Here is a 17,056-nt window from a genome sequence, read left to right on the forward strand (position 1 = left end):
GAGGGATGAAGGGGTGGTGGTGCTGGGACACACACGACATAAAATGAAAATCTGAGCCTGGTGGCCTCAGTGTTTCAGGCCTCAACGAGAATCTGAGAAAGAACAAATAAAGTGTTGCTTTGTACTTTCAATGCAAAAAAAAGTTGCAGTTTTTTTTTCTGTGGCATATTCTTGCATATTTTTCTACCATTTTAAACTATTTTTTCTTACTTATAAGATCAACTGAAAATGTCTTAACGTCTGGACTGATAATAAAGTCATTTGTTTTAAGTGTCACTTTCTCTGCACGTTGCATTGTTCAAACCAAACACAGTTCACACACACACACAAAAAAACCCAATAATGTCTGCAAGTTCAACCACACCTCATTGAACCTTGAGCCTGTTCACTGCTCGCTGGCTGCACATTCACTGCTGCTGACCGTCCTGCTTTTCTTCGTGTGTCTCGCATTAAAAAACTCCAAGGTTCACCTGTTCCAGGATTTACCTGTGAGGAGGAGGAGGAGCTCTCTGAGAGACAGGGGGAAGCTTTTCACCGCTAGGTTCTCACGACTTCCTCAATAGCTTATAATGCAGTGGAATATATCTTTGATTTGCAGCGTGGTGTGGTTGGTTTTGCTTTGCTTTGCTCCAGTTTGTCCCTCTACTGAGAAACATTCAAAGTGCAGACATGACACACACCCTCAGATCCATCAGAGGACACGGAAAAAGTTCTGTGATCCTTCCTTCAGCAACCAGGCAGCAGGTGCTCTCACTCAGGTAAGCCATTTGTTGGGTTTTCTGTTGCACATTATTGTTAATATATATTTGTTTTCCAACCATTTAGTGCTACAAGTGAAGCTGCTCTGACCCCTTTCAAAGAAGTTAATTTTATTGTAATGCGAGTGTATTAAGCTTCTATCAACATTAGATGCATTTCATTATAACTCAGGAACAAAAGATCTTATGGATACCCAAACCCTCATCAGGGTATCTTGCATATTTGCATTTCCAGCACACTCTCTGAAGTGTGCCTATCACCTTGTGTGTTTCTCTCCATGTCACACCCTGATTAACAACTGGAGTGGAGACAGTGTATTTCCTCACTGGCAAATGTATCTGATAGTGTTTATAATCAACAAGATTAAATCCACGTTCATGCAGTTAATCACTTTGCAGTGTGATTAGTGGTAATAGGTTTCTATCCAGGTCAGTGGTGTTAGGCTTGTGTTAACTGTCCCACAGTCGACCGTTCAGCTCTCTGTGTTTATACAGATGTGCAGCTCTGGCTTCTACAGGGAGCCAGCTGGACCATACAGGGGCCAGTGTGTGCCATGTCGCTGCAATGGACTGTCCAATGAGTGTGATGAGCGGACAGGGAAGTGTGTGGTGGGTGTTCACACACACACACACACACACACACACACACACACACACACACACACACACACACACACACACACACGCAATAGTCATGTTTCTGTCACTTCTGGGGACATTACATAGATTTACATTAATTTCCTGGAGATTTACAATAACCATAACCACTACTAACCCTAACCTTAACGCAAGTCTTCACCCTAAAATGTAATGATTTACATTATAGGGACCTGTATGTCCACACAAGGAAGGTGAGTCCACAGTGTAAACAGATTTATGTCCCCACAGAGTGAGGAATACATGGCCACACATACACACACAGACACACACAGTGCCACATGTTCAGTTGTTGATTTACACCACAGTGAAAGGTTGTGCCATTTGTGGGCCACAAACCAGGTACAAAATGTGTTGTTCATGTCATGTTTCATCTCGCTGACCTCCAGAACTGTCAGTTCAACGCCACCGGGGACCACTGTGAACGCTGTAAAGAGGGTTACTATGGGAACGCAGCCAACAGGACCTGCCATGCCTGTCCATGCCCCTCTGCAAGGAACAAGTGAGTCTGTTTTTCATTACAGCTGATTTGTGCTCTGCATCGGTGTTACGACCCAGCTTGCTAGGGGTATGGAAGTAACAAAAAAACCCAAGTGATTTTAAATTGTTTGGGTACAAAGAATAACTTCCCAGACAACGACAAAAGAGCATAAACATAACCAAAAGAGAACTGTCAAAAAGGAGAGCCCACCAGGATCACACACCAAAACAAAAGGAAATAAATCCCTCCTAAATGAGGCCTACTGTAAAGGTGGAATACGAGAACCAAAATACAAAGGAAATAGCACCCCTAAGCCTACTGAGGCTAACAAACGATATAAGTGAGTAGAGAATCAGTCCCCTTCTTAAACCTAGCCCAGCGCGTGTCTGGTTACAGCAAACACACAAGGAGCACGAGCTCGGACAAATCTGTCACAAAACAAACAAATCTCTCGTGTGCCGAGGACTGGTCATGAGATATGCCAGCCGTCCACTGCCAGGCTGAGACAACTCTTGTAGCCGGCAGGAGATAACCGCTTGCAGGGGATTGGGCACCGGCTGGCTCCTCCCCACTCACCGTCCTCTTCTGGAGGAGGAGTCCTGTTTCGACACCCACTCACCTGTAACCACTCACATACATGCAGGGCACAAGAACACATACAAACACACACAAAAACGGTGGCGGCCGTAACAATCGGTTTGATGATCTTATTCCTTCTCTCTGTAGTTTTGCACTGGCCTGTCTGGACATCGGCTCAGGAGTGATTGAATGCTTGTGTAAACGGGGTTACAGTGGAACCAGATGTGAGAGGTGCTGTGACTCATAACCAAACACAAGCATCATTTACATTTCACTATTATTATCAGTGCACAAAAACCCTTACTGCTCAGTGCGAGGCATTCAATTTATATTTGCATGTAGGTCACAAACAATTCTGCTTGTTTTCACTCTTTATTAAGATGTGCATTTGGTTACTTTGGCAATCCAGTGGTGGATGGAGGCGGCTGCAAGCCCTGCAGGTGTAAGGATGGCAGCTCGAACATTTGTGATTCTCTGACTGGAGGTAAATAAAGTTTTTCACAGAAATACTCACAAATAAAGGTTTAAGAGAAATAGCTTTCAGTTAAAAAGAAAGTCATGTGTTAAAATTCACTGAGAGTCATTCATTAAGATTTCTTTTACAGCCACTGTTTTCACTGTCAGATGCTCTCTTCCTGATGAATACCCATATAAATACCTGTACCCAAAAACTCCATACTCCAGTTTGCAAAGCAGGCTTTCTGCTGTACGTTTGGAGACTTCATGTCCGAGCTGAGAAAATAACCCAGAGGACATTATGCAGCCGTTTTCACAGGCTGACAGCTCATGACTTGTAAACTGACCTTAATGTGATGAGATCCACTTTAATTTGCTTTCCTTTCAACAGAGTGCATCACGTCTGGTGACAGCAGCAGTGGTGATCAGTGCCATGGTGAGTTTGTGTTGAAAATTCATCTTAAAATCAGTCCTTCAGTAACTAATCATATCTTGTGTTTAATCCTCTCTTCATCTTTATTGGCAGAATGCGACAGCTGCACGTCAGCCTTACTGGTCAACATGGAAAAGGTGGACGATGCCTTTGCTTGGCTGAAGCAGCAGCTGCAGAATGTCACAAATGGCTCTGGTTCCTTTTCCAACCACCTGGAGGCTAACATCTCTGAAACCAAGGTGCAGCTCATGCAGGTTTTAATTATCTGCACATTTGAACTCTCATTTAAAGCCCAAAGACTTTGCCAAAAGAAAAAGATCCCAGCCTCTGTTGTATTCATATCACAAAATGATGTGTCTTCATGTTCGGAGTATTTCGCACCTCCCCTGTTTTGCAGATTCTGGTTGGGAGCTACAGCACAGCTGTGAGACGCCTGCGTCCAAAGGTGGAACAGCTGGAAGATGATGTGGATGTTATCAGAGATGACTGCAGTCAGCTGACTGATGAGGTACATGGAGAGAATTTTCTTCAGTTAATCAAACAGGAAGTCCATCAGGATGATTTCACTAAACTAACTACATTTCAGTTCAGACAGTGTTGAACTGCTGAGTCATTAACTCTCTTGTCTTCAGTGCAGAGTGTAAACAGTTAATGCACATAAGCATATCTGAGAAGCCTTGACACAATCTTTACATCACAATCAACTTTCCAGGCACTTGAAACGGTATCATATCTGGAGAAGGTGTTTCAGAATGTGAATGGAACAAAGCTAAAGGCAGAGGATCTTCTCTCAGAAGCTGCAGTTCTCCTCACAGCAATACAAGGTACAACACTTAAACACCAATATGATATATGAGTTTACATGGCGGTAATGTTACACCACTGCTCTGCAGGCCGGCTTTGAGAGGCTCCTCAAAATTTAAAGTGAACCATGAAAAATCTCATATTAACAAAATGCATAAAAATGGATATTATTAAGCAAGTATCGTTAACTTTAATCATTTTTACTCAGTAATGTCAGACTTTGCAGAGAATAGCAGATCATTCCTGCTCAAGACTTTCTGGGACTTGTTAAGGAAACTGAATGAAGTCAAAGTGCAGCAGGTGTATCATTAACAGCAGTGTCTCTGTTATTGTGGTTCGTCAGATTTGATAAAGCAGCAAACTGAAGCAAAACCTGTAGAGTCGGTGACTCTCCCTGCAAAGACCACAGCCAGGATGATGGAGGAGGCTCGGCGCATCGTGCAGCAAATGAGAGCGAGAGGCTGCAGCGCTCACAGAGACAAAGCTGGCAGGGAGCAGGAGGAGGCCCACACATGTGAGATTTGATCTAATCAGTGGTTCTGGCACAGAGATTATGCTCAGTTTATGGATAAACGAAAGTGCAGAGGCCAGTTACTCTGATGTTTACACTCAAACGCGAACACACTCACTTGAAAGTGGTGTTAAGTGGAGGACACTCCACAGAGGGCAGGCCAGGCTGATAATTCAATACTTTTGAGGCTGAAACCATCATAACAAACACAATCTCAATCACCTCTCTTATAGCTTTGATTCACAACAAGAAAAGATTTGTAACTTTCTCTCCGGCACTTAAATGCAGGAAAATAACAGTAATTTAAAAAGAAAAGCTAGATCAAGTTTGACATTTTGGAAAATACGTACATTCACTGTCTGTTGGGAGCTAGAGGAGAAGCTCAGTACCTCTCTCATGTCCGTATGCGGTACAAGCAACCAAGTTAGTTCATTGCATATGAATTAAAGGATGATTATGCATGATTCCATAAAGCCAAAGTGGGTCGATTGTTTGTTAGTGGTGAGCACTGGGATTTCATACATCCCGCATTAATTCATGCATTAAATCATCATGAGTCATGCTTTAGTTACGCATTTCTTCAGTATATGATTTTGTACTGTTTTGATAGACATAAAATGTAACTATGAAGCTACAGCCAGCAGCTGGTTAGCTTAGCTTAGCACAAAGATGAGCAACAGGAAACACTTACTAACACTTACAGAACTCACCAATTAACACATCATATTTCATTTGTTTAATCCAGACCAAAAAAAAAAAAAAAAAAAGCGTGACGGGGGCAGACTATTTCCTGGTTGGACAGAGTCTTGTTTCACTGTGATGTGTTAAAAAATGAATTTTAGAGGTGTTGGGAGATTTGTTTTCTTTTGGACAGAGCCAGGCTAGCTGTTTCCAGTCTTTACGGTAAGCTAAACTAAGCTAAGCTAAGCTAAGCAAAAAGCTAAGCTAAGCTAAACTAAGCTAAGCTCAACAGCCTCAACACATAACATTCAGACTCTGTGTTTTAGTGTTGGACAGTATCAGGAACATGGCAGATCCTGTGGAAACCGACCAGGCTGTACTGAATCAGACTGCAGCCTCTCTGATGGAGTCACACTCGTCTCTGAGGGTGGTGGCTGAGCAGCTGCCAGACGCAGAGGACACAGTCGGCAGGACACAGGGCCTTAACCTGAAGAGTCGCACTATGCTACAACATCTGGAGGTGATGTGAAACAGACAGCTGGCATCAGTCATATCATCCCATCCTCTCTGTGGTGTCACACTGATGTTTTCACTTCTTTTTAATCACCATTTTCCAGCATCTTCACAGTCAGCTGGAGAGAAACCAAAGTACGCTCCTTCCTGTGACTGAAATGACTAAAGATCTGCTCAAGAACATCACAGACATCTTTTTAATGCTTGAGGAGATTAAAAAAGTAAGCAGGGTTCTATTACCACCGTGAATCCATCAGACATGTTTTACAGTGTGCAAACTGAGCTTATTGCGTGTAAACTGCAGGAATTTGAGACTCACACAGCTCAGCTAGATGGAGCCAAGCTGCAGTTCATTAAGAAGTTAAACAACATCTTCCAAATTATCGCCAAGATGGATGTTGTGACCAAGGCTGAGGAGTACGCAGAGGAGCTTAGCAGAGTTTCAGCAGAGTTTCAGCGGTGAGTGTGAAGCAGCGGAAATAAAGACAGTGAGGAGAGCTGTGTTTATGCTGACGTTAATGCATCATGCTGTATGTTATTGCAGAATGCTTCATAATGCTAACAACAGCACTGACCTGCTCGGTGCCCTGGGCGTAGGAGTTCACAACAGCATCATAAATGTAATAGAAAAGGCAGCGATGGCAGCAAATCAGTCCAGAGAGGCTGCTGATCAAGCCTTAAAGGTAACTTAGGTGCTGTTAGTAATGTTTGATGTAAACATGAATGTTTATTTGTCAAAAACATTAATATGATTTTGTCACAATGAATTAGGATGTAGAGGATGGAGGCCTGGTCAACAGGGCTGAAGGACTCAAAGATAATTCGACTCGTTTATGGGCAGAAGCCAGCGAGACTGACCACACATGTGCGTGAACATTTTTAACAAGTCCAGTTTATTAAGTTTGAAAGCACATAAGTGAAACGCTTTGCGATTTCTTTCAAACAGTGCTGTCGCAAACAGTGAACACCTTCAAAGAGCGTGTGAATAAGCAAAAGGAAAAAGGAGAATCACTGAGAATGGGCATCTCAACGGCCGACGATGACGTCAAAAAGATCAAAAGAGGTCGGAGGATCACGTTAAATCTCTATGAGGAGACGTGAAATGGCAGATTCTGGATTTTTGATTTTTGATTTCAGATGACACAGATGTCCTGATAGAGTCTGCGAAGAGAGCTGCCTCTGACGCTAACTCCACAGTCAGTCATATAACAGAGAGGCTGAGGCACATCAGGCAGGACGTGGAGAGATTAACCAACGTCAGTGTGAACTCAGACGTGTTGGCTGATGCAGACCAAACCTGTGAGCATTTAAAGTATTCCACTTTCTTCCTGATTTTAGACTGTTTAGATGCACCAAATGTCATCTTGCAGGTGGAACCTAATCATTCGATGGTTTGATGTGTCATATATATATATATATATATGTATGTATGTAATTTTTTTATTTTTTTTATTTTTGGTCTGCTTCAGTGAAGAACTTGAACACAACTCTGTCTGCGTTGCGAAACAAAATCACACAAGTTGAGGCTCTCAAGGAGAAGGCGCCTCCTAGTGCCAACATGACAGAAAGCATCCAGAGGATCAAGGACGTGATAGAGGAGACAAGGAACTATGTTAATAGGGTGAAGTATTCCTTTAAAGTTGGTGTTTCATGCCTGACGCCTTTGACTTAAAGCTGCTAAAATCCATATTTTTCTATTAACTGTGGATCAAATTACTACTTGTATGTGAAATGTGTTGCTTGTAGTGACAAACACCAATAATTTCTACCTGGGCCGATCCTCTCACAGCTCTCCCTCGCCACCAATTTCAACGGAAAGGGTCACGTGGAGCTTCGTCCTCCGAGAAACCTCGAAGACATGAAAGCGTTTACAGCCGTCGATCTGCTCTTAAATCGGCATCAGAACAATCCCTCCAAGGCCGCGAACAGACGCAGGCGACGCCAGGACAAACGCAGACAAGACAGCTTCGTTTTCTATCTGGGCAACAAGAATGTGAGTGTGCCTCTTTCCTAAAATACAGCATCAGTTTTTATTTGAGTGACAGATAGCTGTTGTTTTTTTGTTCGTCTCTCATGCTCCTCTTTCATTTTCAGGCTTTTGGAGACTACATAGGGATGGCTGTAAGAAGCAATGTGTTGATTTGTGTCTACAAGTTGGGTGGAGTTGTCCATGAGGTGGAAACCAGCCAAATAACAACTACCAGTGTGAACTCCTCAGACTTTGACAGGGTTATCTTCCACAGGTACTATGGGGAAGCCACTACACTTACAGTTTCCTCTTCCTTCAAGAGGAATTAATATATTATATCTGTGTGTCGACTACTCCTGCAGAGTTTACCAAGATTCTGAAGTTAACATCACACAGAAGTTCACATCAGAGAAACCCGTCAGCCTCGCTCCCAAACGTAACCTTCCAAACTCGATGACCGGCATCCTCCAACTGGATCCAGACAGCGTTGTTTTCTACGTAGGCGGTTACCCTGAGGACTTTACGGTAACCAGTCACTGCTGTTATTTCATTTTACCTTTTGTAAATATCTGCTTATTATGAATTTGATGCAGCAACACATTTCAAACAAGATGGGATAGGAGCTCCAAAAACACCTGTTTGGATCATTCCACAGGTAAACAGGGTCATTGGTAACAGGTGATAGTATCATGATTGGGTATGAAAGGGGCATCCTGGAAAGGCTCAGTCCACAAGCGATGATGGAGCGAGGTTCATCACTTTGTGAACACATGATTGGATAAAGGAGATTACTGCATGGTCTCAGGAACACTTCAGAAAACTGTTGTCAGTAAACACAGTTTGTTTGCATTCTGTTTCATTTATGTTTTCCACAGCGTCCCAACTTTTTTGGTATCAGGGTTGTAGCTATGGAAGCCCATTTTCACCAAGACAAGAAATAACTCACAAGTTACAAAAATTAAAAATACTCATGGCTAGTGAATTTTTATATTTACTAAGTCAAAATGATAAGAAAGTAATCATTTTGAGGAGATAAATTAAAATCATGAGACAAAATTTTGGGTTAAGTCGTTGTTTTGTTTCGGTAACGTAATACTTTTGGCTTCGTATGTAATAATTCTACTTAATAAGTCGTAAGTTTGTCTTTTTTAGCGTCTCAATAATGACTTAGTGCCGTTTTTATTTACATTTTTTGTCATTCACTTTTTTTTTTCTTGGCCAAACTGAGCTTCCATACTTAAGTGACACAAACTATAAATTCGCAAATACAACAGATAATTGTTGTGTTGTAGCTGAAGTGCACAGAGCGTAGTGTCGAAATCTTCCTATTGTGGGAAAAGATCAGGAGGAGGGTGAATTAAAATACCTTCATTAGAGGATAACGGCCAGAAATTAGTTTGGACAAATGAACCACAAAACTGAAAATATGTTGAGTGAACACATCCATTCATGACATGTTGGCATTTTCATGTCTATTCTTCTAGCCTCCAGTGGAGCTGCATCACCCCAAATACAGAGGAGCGATGAAACTCTCCTACATAAATGACAATCCTGTTTCTCTGTTCAACTACAAGCATGCAGTCAACATGGTCACAAAGCAGCCTGCTGTCAAGTAAGCGTTTCAAACAGTGACTGTGTTTATAGAGCTCTGTTGGTTGAAATGACTGGAAATGGTCAAATAATGATTAAATCATTCTTCATTTTGCTTAGGATTCCCAGGACGGAGGTGTCTGATTATTATGATGGAACAGGTTATGGCATGGCGTTCATTAAGGAGCCGCACAAGATGAAGAGCAGACTGTTCAAGTTTCACACAACCAGCCGAGAGTCAAACGCCTTGTTATTCTATATCGGAAATGACGTATGATGTTTTTAACTGAGTTGAAGATAATAACTTCATGCTCTACAAATAGAAAATGAAATATTATCTTTTTTCTGTTACAGGAGTCTTTTGTCTGTGTGTTTGTGGAGGGAGGCATCCTGGTGCTTCAAGGACAGCAAATGGGTCGACAGTTCAGACGTCAGAGTGCTGAAAAAGTGTCTCTGTTTGTAAGATGATCTAGGATAAGTAACTTCACAGCTCTCTTATTTCATGATTTTGTTCTATTTACAAACTGATTTACTAAGATTATGTTTCCTGTCTCAGGATCAACAGTTTACAATCGTTATTACAGACAGGTTTAAAGTGTACTATGGACAAAAAGAGATCTCCACAGATCACAATCAAACAAACTACATGACTTATTACATCGGGGGTCTACCAGCACCGCTCAGACAGAGGTAACAAAACAGACACAAGCAACATTCACAGCTTCAGCTCATCACATTGGTCCTTTGTACTGTTTTCTGTCTGTGTGTGCCTTTGAATCTCAGACACAACATCACTGCTCCACCGCTGAGAGGATGTGTGAATCACCTGGTAGAGAACGCCGAAATCGTCGAGTACAAGAAGCTGATTGGTGTCAGCGATCAATGTCCAGTCTCGCTGCTGGTAAAAAGAGATGAGCAGGACACATGTCTGCTTTAAGTTTCATGCATAATATGACTGAACGTTGCCTTGAAATACCGATCAAACTTTTATGTGACACAGTATAACTTCTGTTGAGCAGATAGCTGCGTCTATGGCTGACAAGGTAATGGTAAAAGTCCAGTGTGTAAGATTTAGGCGGACCTACTGGCAGAATGTGGCGGAACTTTAATATAATATTCATGAGTATGTGAATCTGAATCAGTAATATCAGTTACTCAGGAATATCTATGAAAAGTTTGCTAATATTGGCTAACATTAGCCAGCAGAAGCCACTGGTCATACCAGACCAAGTAAGGCCATAGCATTAAAATCTCCAAGTATAATAACTTAAGAAGTGATGTTTTCTTTTTACTGATGAATTCAGCTTTTCATTTGTTAAAGGAAGAATGTGTAATGTCTTCTGTCAAAAGTCAGTCTTACTTTAAAGTAGGTAACTGATAGAACAGCCTTCAGAATGAGGACTCTTTGTGTGTTTGTGGTTTGTGCAGGGTGTTCGTTCAGCTACGTTGCATTCAGCTCTGCCTGCTGATTCCCTGCTTGTCCGGGCCGATCAGCCACTCAGAGTCTCTGTGGGCTTCAGGAGCACAGACACACATGGTATTCTACTCAAGAGCAGCTCTCAGGTAAACCCTGCGCACCTCACATCCACCTGTAAGAGTCAAAAGCTAAAGCTCAAGACGACTCTATCAGCGTTCTCTGATCTTCTGCAGGGCTCCAGCTCTGTCCACAACCTCCAGCTGTCCCTCGTTGATGGCTTTGCAGTATTCAATAGTGATAATTATAATTTGAGGTCAGATAAAAGGTACAATGATGGAAGCTGGCACTACTTGTCTGCAGTAAAGAGGCCAACAGAGTAAGATATGTCCTTCTTTTGTCTGCAGTTTTTGTACCTTTATCTCAATTAAAATGTAAAAATAACATATTACTGAACCTGTTGTGATCTTCTCAGGTTGGAGCTCAGCATTGATAATGTAATTCAGGGACAGTCGACCCACAACAGGCCACTGGATCAAAATTTGCAAGGAGGGAAATTCACAGCCTCCATCGCTAACCTTTATACAAGGAGGTTTGGAAACATTAGAAATCTGCCTACGTTTCTTTTCAGCTGCTCTCATAGAGATGATATTTGTCATTTTCTCCTACAATAACATGAATTTCTGTTTTCTAAAAATCTAATCCGACACAGGCCTGAGCAGAGCTTTATACCTGCGGATTTAAGCTCATTTTCACTGACAGATGTAGTCCTTGGCCTGGGCAGTCCCCATCCATCACCACACACTGAGGTTTTGCCAGCGCCTATCCTGAAAAAGCGCCAGAAACACAAAACTGTGAGTGTGACAAGCCAATATTTGCCTGCTGGTTTTATTATTTGATAGTGATGCAGGTCATTTCTCTGCTGTGTGTCAGATTCAGGCCCCAGCAGGCAGCCAGTGTCCACGCCGGCGAACACAAAATGGTGAATACCAGCTCTCCGGGGAACACAGCTGGCTCAGTTACAGCCTGCCACAAGAGGACCTTAATTACAGGTAATGGTAGTTTATTTTAATGTGTAATCAGTAAAATACCTTGTTCTTTCCTGACGATGTGGAAATTATGCCAGTGCATAAAAGTTTTGGTTTGGTATCCTTTGGGTATGCTGGCTAGTGAAAACCTCCTTTTTCATCCATCTATCCATTCATTGCGCTTCTCCTGTGTCTCAGGCCTCACTTCTCTCTTGACATTAAGACCACGTCGTCTAAAGGGCTGATTCTCCACATAGCAGGGAGAGGAGTCATCCCCCTGCTGGCTCTGTACTTGGCCAATGGCAAAATCAAGATGTCACTTGGAGAAAACAGAATCATTCAGCATAAGCAGAAGAGTGATGACGGGAAATGGCATAGAGTAAGTAACCGTTTGAAGAACCCCGTCCGTCAAATTACTGTTTCTACACCCGTAGGCGGCAGGTATGCAGTTTACAATGAAACAGATGGCAAATTCTCAAAACTCGTGGTGATTTGGGGTTTTTGATCAACACAAGAGTAAACAAAAGCAGCTTTTTATAGCTGTTTCTCGAAGATTTTATCAACCATGGCTAGCTAGGGTAAGCTAATGCCAGTTCTCAAACTCCAGCTGAGTTTTAAATGCTTCCAGATTATTTGCTTTGAAACGAAATCTCCATAAAACGATCCGATATGTACGCGTGATGGCAACATACGTGAAAATGACGTGGGAGGTGTAAACGTCCCAAAACCAAATAGGCTTGTCTTGAGTCATTTTGCTTGTGTCACAGGTTGAGATCAGTGTGGAGAGGAGCACTTTTCACCTGTTGGTTGATGGAATCCGTGTGACTGATGGACATCTGCCAAACAATGAGGGATCATCTTTAGACCTGCGCAACCCTGTGTACCTGGGCGGCGATCTGACAGGCAAAACCACAAAAGTGTGTATCACACCTCAGTCAGATATGTCAAATGTTTTCCCATTTTTCTTTTACATATTCACCCTCTTTTCCCTCAGGGACACAACGTTCCCATGAACAGTGTTATCGGATGTATACGGGATTTCAAAATGTATGAGGAACTTGTTGGGGAACCTGTAGCAAGCCACAACGTTTTACCCTGCTCGGATAGGCTCACAGAGATGGGGACATACTTTGGTGGTGGTCACATCATCTTAGGTTTGACCAGTTTTACAGATCTTTTATGTCCCTGTTGTGTGTGTATGACAAAAAGCATTGGCCTTAAATCCAATGAGGAATTTTCTCTTCTAGATAATTACTTCAGCCTTGGCTCCCAGTTTGTGTTGGCCTTTGAGCTGCGTCCTCAACACCTGACCGGTCTCCTCTTCCACGCTCAAAGTCACAAGACCAGCCTTAATGTGTTCTTAATGGAAACCAAGGTGAATCCTCTCACTCTTACAATGAATGATGACAGCTGATCGGGCAGAAAATTGAGAGAAAAACCGCATGAGATGACCAAAACATTTAGCGACTGTAACCTTTTGCCAGGTGGGCGTCAGAGTGAATGATGGGAAAGGTGCTGTTAGTGTCTCAGTGGCTGCTCCTCCTGAAAGCCTCTGTGATGGGAAATTTCACCTTGTCACAGGTATGACTTGTCATGCTGACATTACACGAACTTGATGATACATGAATTTCTCTAAATTCTATTTGCTATTGTCCTCCAGTCTCCAAACAACTTCAAGTTATCAAACTAGTGGTGGACTCCGCGTCTGAGCAGAAAGCCATCCCAATCACATCCTCCTCACACTCAAAGACGCTGGATACACTTTATGTTGGAGGTAAATCCATCAGATATTTCAGAGAATATCCTTCACACAATATCAGCTTTTATAAAATAACCCTAAACACCATTGTACTCATTCTCTCTTGAATGAATGTCAGACATACAAAACATGATATTCCTCTTTTCCTCTTCTCCATTCAGGGACAACAAAGCAAAACCAAGAGTCCGTGTCCTCACCATTTGTGGGTTGCTTGCGAAATGTGAAGCTTAATGGAAGGCTTGTTGTATTTGAGACAGGATCCAGGCTGGTTGGCCCTGTGAGCATTAATGGATGCCCTGCAGACTATGGACGTGGAATTAATGAGTGACACACCAACTTCGTTAACCCAACAGACATTTGGCATCATTACAAAGTCACATTTTATTGACAGGCTTTGTTGAAACCTACAGAGTTTCATTTCAACATTACATTAGCTCAGCTCACCCTTAGCTACTGTTGCTATACACTTGTCAAAACTTCCATTTTCAATGAAAAGGGTCAGATTTACGACAAAATAACTGAGCCTTAGTCAAGCTAAATTTAGACGCACAGACCAAAACAGGCTTTTCATTTCTCACCAATGAGTTTTGTTATCTGTAATGCTATCTATCGCTAGCAGGTTTAATCAACTGTAGCGAGCTAGCAAACTAAGCTACTGTTAGCTAGTTGGGTGAAAACGCCATCTTCGATTGTCTAATATTAAGATGGCTGGTTTCAGAAGGAGAATCTTGTTAAGCTGTCTTAAATAAGCGCTAGATGGCTAAACATACATGAATGAATGCTAAAGCTAGCCCTAGTATACATATGAGAAACAATGTAAGATCAGACTGTTTGATTTTAGCATGACCCAGCTCAGTTGCTTAGCTCACGTAGCCTACTTGGACAAGCAAGACAGCTGTTAGGTTTATGCTTTATTGTTGCTGATCTAACAGTGTACAGAGCCGCTAATGCTAGCCTGATTGTTTGGGGGAGGGGTTTGGCAAATGTCCATTACAGAGAAATGAGACAGCCATAAAAACTAGCCTGTAAAGCACAGGAACAAACAAATAAGGAATTCAACAGTATTGCAGACGACAAATGTTTTATGTACTTTGAAAATGAATTATGAGAAATACCTGGAAGATTAGGATTTAATCAGTGAGTGACATCTCTGACGAGCTTAGCCACTGTTACTGTTCATAGTAAAGATGAATTAAAAAAAAAAAAAAAAAAATCAAAGTGAAGACAAGCAAACTTTTTCATTCACCTTTTGTGTTGATGTATATTTCCCACTGGTTCCACTAGAAAGAGATAACATAAGGCTGAATTTATAATTAACAATTATCTGATTATTGTTATTTTTTTATATATATAAATGTGATTTTTGGGTCCTTAGAAATAAATCCACTTTAACATGCTTGTCGCAGTTGGATATTATTCATTATTATAATTCATTATGTTGTGATGTTATTTTAATTTTGAGCGACATGGGAGCACAATGAATGAACTAAACTAAACAGCATCACCAAACCAAATTACATGAGTCCACAGATCTAAGGCTGTCGGCCTCCGAGCAGCATCAAAACACTTTACAGGCACAAAACTCAGTTTGTTATTCTACTTTTGACCATGAGATGGAGTGCTTAACCTAATGTGATGCGCTCAGTCAGTCTGACTCTGCTCTCAGTGAAGTTCCCTCTCCAGAAGGGGGCGCTCCTATCTGTGACGTGGCTGCAGTGGTGGCTGTACCTGTCAGCTGATGGCACTCACTCCTACTACACTGAGTGCTCACAAGTACACCACTTGCTCTGAGATGTTCAGTGACATGAAAAGCATCTGGCACAAGTGTAAAAGCTCTTACTGTCGGCACGTTAATTCTCTAAGACAACAACCACCTTTAACTTCTCTTGTTAGCATCTCCACAGCTCTAATACTTTTATTCTGGTATTTTTAAACCTGGGCCCCTCTGCACATGTTTTGGGGTCTCAATGACTACTTAGTAGAAAAGCTTTGGAGCCAGTCCAGCACATCTCACAACACTATGGAGAGGAACCCTACCGAGATAGACCTATTAGCTCATTCTGACGGGGAACTGAAGCCATTATATCGCTCTCTTCAAAGCTTTCAAGAGAGCGATATAATGGCTGTTTGTGGTTAAACAAAAAGGATCTGACTCTTTAACAAAAATCTATCTCTGTGGGGATTCTTCCCATAATGTGGTCTGACACTTAGAATAACAATCTGAGCCTGTCAAAACAACAAACAACAACAAAAACAATCACTCTGAGTGGACGTATTTTGATGGCGGCAATTTTCCCCAATTGGATTATGTAGCAGCCGGCTGCTGGCTGGGGTGATCATTGGACCAATTCCTTAACCTTTCGCTCATTTAAACCACAGAATATGTAAAAATAGGGCCCTGATTTAAACATACCAGAATTACCCTTCAACGCACACACAGTCACCTTTTGCAAGCTTAGCACATTAGCATGTGACTAAACTTTCTGTTCCATCACGTGACAGGAAAACTACTTAAACAGTAAATGGGCTGCATTTATATAGAGCTTTTCTTCTTTGACCACCAAGTGCTCTACAACACATGCTGCATTCAACCATCCATACACACACACACACACACACACACTGATGACACAACATTGGGAACAGTTCGGGGTTCAGTATCTTACCCACAGACACTTTGACATGCAGACTAGAGGAGGCAAGGATATGCATATGCATTTCATTTGTATGATTATTAACTCACAGCCACCTGTGGTTAGTGACAATGTTAGCAGCTTATAGAGTATTCTGCCTCTGTGCTCCCTGCCTCGGGGTGCCACCATAGGCACCCTCTATTTATTATGTTGACCAGGTAAACAGCAGGCGTGTCTGTTCAGTTATGATTTGTGCTCACGTTCCCGTAAGTTTTTATTCATTCCTCTACTGTGCTATTTCAACCCTTTGCATGAGCTCCTCTTCTTTATTCCTAATGGATATGAGAGAGCTGGAGGAGAGGTTTAATTTCAGTTCCCCTCATTCACATGCAAATCACACCTCCATTCACGCATACAAATACACTGCTTTAGTTTCTCTGTCCCTCTGGGTTTCTTTATTCTGCCAGCTACTAAAAAAAAAAAAAGCTATTTTACCTTCACCTTCTCCTCTGATTATCCCCTGATTAGAGATCATCAAACTTTTGATGTCATTTACTAGACCTACATACCACTGATACAGATGTGTTATGTGCAAGATTTTGGGAAGTCTCCACGTTGCATCAGAATCCTTTTCTAAGTTGTTTCTGAGGGCTCTGCCAACTCAAGGTCCATATCTAAGTTGGGAAAAGGAGCTCTGCGGGATCATTATGAGTCTATCTGTTCTCAAGGTTGGGAGTTGGATGTTGGTCTTAGCACCACTAATGCGTACAAACATCACTTTGTTCCAGAA

Source organism: Chaetodon auriga, chromosome 3, assembly GCF_051107435.1.
Source record: "Chaetodon auriga isolate fChaAug3 chromosome 3, fChaAug3.hap1, whole genome shotgun sequence".
NCBI classification, from domain to species: Eukaryota; Metazoa; Chordata; class Actinopteri; order Chaetodontiformes; family Chaetodontidae; genus Chaetodon; species Chaetodon auriga.